A 7209-nucleotide genomic window follows, 5' to 3' on the forward strand; every position below is an offset into this window, starting at 1 on the left:
ACCTAAAGGCAGTTTTGTGTATATCTTCCTCAGCTATATAAATTTGATTGTATCCTGAATACCCATCCATGAAGGAATATATTACGTGTCTGGCAGTCGAGTCTACTAAAGAATCTACCGTAGGCATTGGATATTCATCTTTGGGTGTAACTATGTTTATATTCCTAAAGTCTATGCACACCCTTAATTTACCATTCTTTTTTAGCACTGGCACGATACTGGTTGTTCTAATAAAGCCTGCTTTTAATAATCGCTCTACTTCTTTCTTAATTTCAGGGAGTACATTAGCAGTAAAACGCCTAGGAGGTTGTTTATGAGGTTTAAAGTTTGGCTTGGTTGGTAATCTATGTTCCACCAAACCTCTATCTAAACCATATATTCATATTTCCAAGTAAAACAATCCTTATATTCTTTTAATAAAGCGATTAATTTATCATTAACCTTTTGATCGAGCATCTGGCTGATGAAGGTTGGGCAATCTTCCCCTTCATTGCCAATATTCACTTTAATCAGAGGGTCTTGTGCTTGAGCGTATCCAGACTTGGTGATCCCCATTACTTCATCGTCCAATTCCCTTATAGGCACTTCTTCTTCTAAACAATCCACCATGTTAACTTCTCGGCCAATATTTTGTTCCAACTCGAACACTACCAATTTGTCTCTCAATGCTTTTAAGGCTGCTTCTTCTTTCGCCTTGTCCTTGCATTCTTTATTGAAAGCCATTAATTTGGCTTTGAAGGCCTGAATATCGGCCATTTGTCTTGGTTGCTTATAACTCATTTAAAACTCCTTGATTACTCTTCTGCCAATTACTGGCTCTTCTAGGGCCACTATGTTTGGCCTCATCTGACTGAACGTTTCAGTGAGTGTGTCCACCGAAAATGGTTCTTCATTCTGAACGACAATTTGAGTTTCTTTTCCATCTTGGACTACTCTGACAAGTCCATAATTTCCTTCGTACATGAATCTTTCTACTGAGTTTGCTTCTGCAACAAAAGGTCTATGATCGGCCTGCACCACTTCTACTTCGCCTTTGTCATTCCAAAAAATCAGGTATTGATGGAGCGATGAGGGAATACAGCGACTTCCGTGTATCCAATCCCTTCATAATAACACATTGTAACTAGGAGGACCATCTATTACAAAGAAGACTGTGGTCCTAGTAGTTGTCCTTATAGTTATGTCCAATGGCATAACCCCTTTAGCTGAAGTTGCTCCTCCATTGAAACTCTAAGGACGATTTTTGTTGGGATCATATCACTTTCTGTCTTTGCAAATTTCCTCATCAGCCTAGATGGAATGGTGTTTATAGCTGCTCCATTATCGACAAGCACTTTTGTCACAGGTATGCCGTTAACTAGAGTTTTAATGTACAATGGCCTCAAGTGTTTAGTTAACTTCATGGCTGGTCGCTTAAAAATAACCTTTTCGGCAGCATCTATTCCACTTCCTACTTATCCTCTGTCGAGTTATCCTTTTGTGATAAATCAACGTGCAGTATGTTGCACTGAGCTTCCGTTTCCTGAATTTTTTTTTACTGTTTTCTAATGCTTCTTCTTCGGTTACCCAACCTGTGGGAGGAGGCATTATTCTTGGAGATGATCCATACTTTTCAGAGCGAGGAACTCTCTTTTTCCTTTTGGGCGTCCCATACAGCTCGTAATAATCAAAATAACGCCCAAACGGTTCCCCCAACAATTCCACTTCACGAACCCCCTCTCGATGTAGTTGCTTCAACAGAGTATTGTACGATACTCCTCTTTTTCTTCTTTCTGCTTCTAAATCAATTTTCTCTTCGATGTCCGTCATACCATCATCTCCTTCATCATCGTAGGCCCCTCTAGAAGTTTGGCCTTCTCATATTCCAGCGCGCATACTTCTTCTTCGTTATCCTCCCTCTCTTCTTCTTCTTTTTCTTTATTTTTGAACTCATTGACTAGCAAATAGTTATTATCCATAATAGGAGGTAACGTATCGAACTGAATAGTAAAGGACTGATCTAGATCTTCTCCATCTCTTCTATCTCGCTCAAACTTCGACCTCTCAGAAGAAGTCTCTGGCAATTCTTTCATCGATTCACTTGTACCAGCTCTTCACTGTCTTTGAAAACATTTTGATTGGCTACCTCGAGTAGTCTAGGCGCTTTAGGACGTGGCATTCCTTGTTGTTGCCTCATCATCCGTCCATAATTCCGTTGAAAACGCCTTTGTAGGGTTTTAGTCATCTCGTTGAAGGGTATTGCCCTTCCTGCATTATACTGGAACGAATGACATACATTTGGTTGGCGAGGCTGCGGCCTGAATGTTCTCCCATTATTTACTGGCCTGAACTGCCTCTCAAAAGGCGGTCCCTTATAGAATGATGTACCTCGCCCTCTACCAGACTGAGCGTTTGGGAAAAAACTAGGGTGATAGTAATACTGCCATATCCCTGGTTTTTCTGTGTTCCCACTCACTTCTCTTTTACATCTTGCACATAGGACATCTTCATCCTTTTCAGGCTCTTTCCTCTTATCCTCGAACGTAATTCGTCCTGATTCAATGGCATCCTGTAACACAGGGCGAAAAACCAAACAGTTATTAGTCAAATGTGACCATGCATTATGCCACTTACAATACTTTTTACCCTTAACTTGTTCAGGGCTTGGCAATTTATGTTTATTGCTCAGCTTTATCTGCTTATCCTTATATAGTTTATCAAATATAATGTCAGCTTTGGTTACATCGAACGAGAACATTCTAGCCTTTTTGTTTTCATCTTTTATAGGCTCATCCTTGCCCGACGGTCTAGACTTAGCCATTATAGGACAAGTATACGCGTCTCCTTTGATTAATTCGGCCAAACACATTTCGGTTTAATCGTAATACTCGTCATTAATGGTATGAACATCAAAATTCGGGTCTCTATAATAAGTCCCCTTACTAGAATTTTTCATTTGCTCTTCTTCTCTTATTAATCGTTCATACCTAATCACGTTCACGCTCAATTGGAAAAGATCAGGAAATTCCTTGTCTTGGAACTTCTTTTTCAAATCAAAGCTTAGACAACTTTGAGCGATTTTGACAAACTCCATTTTGGGGCAAAGGTATAAAATATTTACTTCTTGCTGTTTTCAACTTTTGAAGGAAACCTTCTGCCCATTCTTTTGGCATTTGACGTAGATTCGCCAAATCGACCAAAGTAATTTCTGACTCAGTCTTATAAAACTGAGCGTGGAACAATTGCTCCAATTGTTGCCATGTTTAAACAGAGTTCGCTGGCAAATTGATGAACCAGGAAAAAGCTACTCCTATTAATGAACTAGGGGACAACCTCATTTTATGGTAATCAGTCACGTCACCACTTTGTAGTGTGAATCGCCCTATGTGTTCTAGAGTAGACACCTCTCCTAAACCTGTAAAGAGTGAGAATTCTGGCACTTTATACCCTTTAGACCATGGATATGCTTGGTCTACACAATCAGGATATGGCTTTGTGTAAGTCGGCCTAATGACAGGACGTACCCTAAAATCCATTTGATCCTGCACTATTTCCATAATTTGATTCCTCAACATGATATTGAGGTCATATGGAATTCCTACAGGTTGGTTGATTGGTTGATTTGTTTGAGGCCTGATATTTGGTCCTTGGTTGGCCACAAAGTTGTCATAATTTGGGCCATTGTTACCATTAGCCTGAATATTTATTTCATCATTAACACGTGGGGCATTCCGTCCATTATTTAGGACATTGTCTCTTACGTTTAGGTTACCCCCCAGGTTAGATGTACCATTGCCACTATTCCGATTTGGCATTACACCATCCCTTGGTTTGAAGTAGAGGGCCCAAAAGGTGGTTCTACACCTTGATTTGGACTTAGGACTGGGGGATTATGTCCCACAATTGTCCTAGTTTGAAAATAATTTGCAAGAGGCACAACTGGCTGACAAATTTGGTCTACCAACTTATTCATTATTTTGTTCAAAGTATTCAGTTGTTTGGTCATGTTGTCATAATGTGTATTTCCATTTTGGGTAAATCTTTCCATATTATAAATATTTCCTAGATTTACCTGTTCAACGACATCCTGTGTGAGTTTTTCAAGTAATGCACGCATGGTTCGAGGACTCAACACTGTCATTGGTTCGTAACGACTGTGACTGTTCTGACTCTGTCCATATGTTTGTGGAGAGCTATGCTGCTCCTCATATCGCTCGATCACAGACTAGACTCCTCCCTAACTTGCTTTCTTATCAGATTTTTGAGGCATATTATTTCACCTTTTGTATCTTCAACACCAAACACCAAGATCCCATCGGGTGTGCCAAATTGTTTCACGTGGGTAGTCGCTAACAATTAAAAAGAAAATCAGACGATTGTGTAAGGAACAAACCTCTTGAAACAGTCCCAAAAATGGGTGTTTTATTGGCGATGACTTTACAATTGGAACTAAACAGAATGCCTCCAAGGGGCGCAAGCACACGAGTACTGAATAGAAATGTTTAAGTTTAAACTAAGAAATTGAAATTACATATTCTCTATTTGAAAGTGTTTGATTCGGAGTCTTCTGCTCTATGTCTTCTCTTCCTTTTATATTCCCTTGATGATTTTTTCGTGATCAACCGCTTAGAAACTGTTTGATTGCTTCATAACTACCCACTTTTTTTATGGTGGCTAACTTGTCGTGGAACTGCCGTCTCTAACTGCTGCCACTACTCTTTGTCGTTCAACCGTCTTCAACTGAACTCCTTGAATCGTGGAATGTGATAAAGTTAATAACTGTTTCAATAACTGCACTTCTGGATAACCATAACATCTTATGTTTGCTAAGATCTTGGGCGATTCGAAGGTTTGAGCAAGAACATGATCATAGCTCTGGGCGACTGTAAGGCACTTCATTCACTCAGATCTTGGGCGTCTTGCAAGTTTGGGCGATGATGTTATCGTGTTCGTGGGCTTCCACAACATACATTAATAACCCTATCTGGGCCTTTATCTTGAATTGCCCAGTTGGGTTTCATTCCTTGGGCTAGTCGATTTGGACTGTACTTTTAGTGTGTCAACAGGACTATATTTTAGTTTTATTTTATTTTTTTTATCGAGGGATGTTGACATAGTTTCCAGCCTGATAATAATCCTCACCATAGTGGTATGATCGTCGACTGTAATACGTGTATCCAGCCGGCGGTTGCCGGAAATTTGCATATTCATTCACATAAGTTGATGGCCTGTGTGTATTGTAGCTGGCTCTCCTCTGAATCCTTGACCACCACCGGGATAAGGAACAGTCCCCTGTCCACAACCATATCCTCCGCCGTGTTCTGGTGGTGGTTGGTAATATACTACTTGAACTTGTTCATCATCTTCTGGTTTAGAGGGTTGATCAGCAGCTTTATCAGGTGACGGTTTTTCCTCCGGTTGTGGGTTTTCCGGTGGTGGTGGTTCTTTTGTCTGCACTGTTGGGGGAGTTTCTTCAGCCTCAGGGGGTGCTACGCGTCTTGTGGTGGTTGGTCGTCTGGAGGTTCTGTTTGATAACAAATTATGGCATTTTTTCTCGTCTTCTTAATGGCTTTAACAATTATTTCTGGATCTTCCCACCCAATTATTGTTATTTTTTGCTGGGATAAATCAACCTTTGAGATCGTATACTTGTCATCAAACATTACGCATTTGATTAAACCCCATTCCTTCTTACGAGAGCAATAATGAAACACATAACAAGATTAAAAAAAGACCGCCCCATAAACAAAATCCTTTATATAGTAGGAATATTAAGATGAGCACCAGTCCAGTTTCTGACAAATACCAGTTACCGTTAATGCCATGAAGGGCTTTCTTGATCTTCTGTACACAACCCTTACAGTCTATTCCAACATGTATCTGTGTGACTCGAGATTTCTGCATTATTAAGAAAAATTAAAATGAATCAAAGGACATTTTGTTGTTCTGACAAATAACAATGACAATGGGGAAATGAACATTGGGGAAATAATAATGGAGAATCAAGAAACGGAATCCGTTTGTACATGGAGAAGGAAATATTAAAATACATTGAATGTACAACATGCAAAGAATCTCATTACGGAGCTTGTGTACGTATGTGGGGAGATCAACACGTTAGTAAAAATTTATCCATTTTTCCAACATGCAAAATTGACTGTACGTCTGCATTTTATGTTCATTATAGCTTTTTTGCTTTATTTTTCATTAAACCGTGTAACCCTACGAATTATACTAAATTGCTTCCAATCAAAAGAACACATTTGTGGACAATCTCCACTCCTAGACAAAGGCCCAAACAAATTTTTACTTGATTTGGTGGGTACGCCAGGCCAAGGCAGTACTGCAAAGCCAAGGCGACGCTTGAAGGCCCCAATAGCAAGCTATCGTGATGGGCCTCCCCCTTCAAAAAATAAATTTAATATCGTGTGAGCCAATGGCCCACATATCAGATATTAAACTGATAAGAACAGATACTACACTTGATCTTAGCCAAAAGGCCGAGAAAGGTATGCTTTTAATTGAGTTGGATGGTTTAATTTATACTAAGATGCTCTCTCTTGGTTTCTTTGGAAAACCGATGTGGGACAAATGCACAACCGCCTCAAGAACAATAACCCGAGATTAAGCATTCTAGCTTATCAAAGTTTCGTTAAATCCCAGCTTAATTGAGATTATGTAGTATTTCAACACCTAATGAGTGAATGTTTAAATCTGAAAATTATTCATTAGTTCTTGTTCCCAACGATGACGTACATATTTATGTTGGAATTGACTATTCAAGAACGGTTTGAATTCCAATCCCATGTAAGATCTATTCCCCTCTCTCTCTCTTTTTTTTTTTTTTTTTGAAGTCGTAAAAGAATAACTTATTGTTGCTAGTAATCTTTTATTTCGGATTGAATCATCATTATTCAGAATTGTCTCTTATGTTTTCTCAACCTTTCTGACCAAGGAATGGCAACACTAGTCAATGCCATGCAAAGCGCACGTAGTACTCAAGATTACTATGACTATCTCGTCTTACTAATAAAGAAGTAACTTCATTATTTTCAACTTTCACCAATATGAAAAAAATGTATTTCAAAGTTCAATGCATATATGAATATTCCAAAAAGATTTATGCTATACATATAATTATACAGCCTATTTTCTCTTGTACAAGTTGAAATAATTATTAAATCCAAGATAGGAAGAGAAAAACACACAAAGTTCCACACACACATTGAT

This window comes from Olea europaea, chromosome 2, assembly GCF_002742605.1.
Source record: "Olea europaea var. sylvestris chromosome 2, O_europaea_v1, whole genome shotgun sequence".
Taxonomy (NCBI): Eukaryota; Viridiplantae; Streptophyta; class Magnoliopsida; order Lamiales; family Oleaceae; genus Olea; species Olea europaea.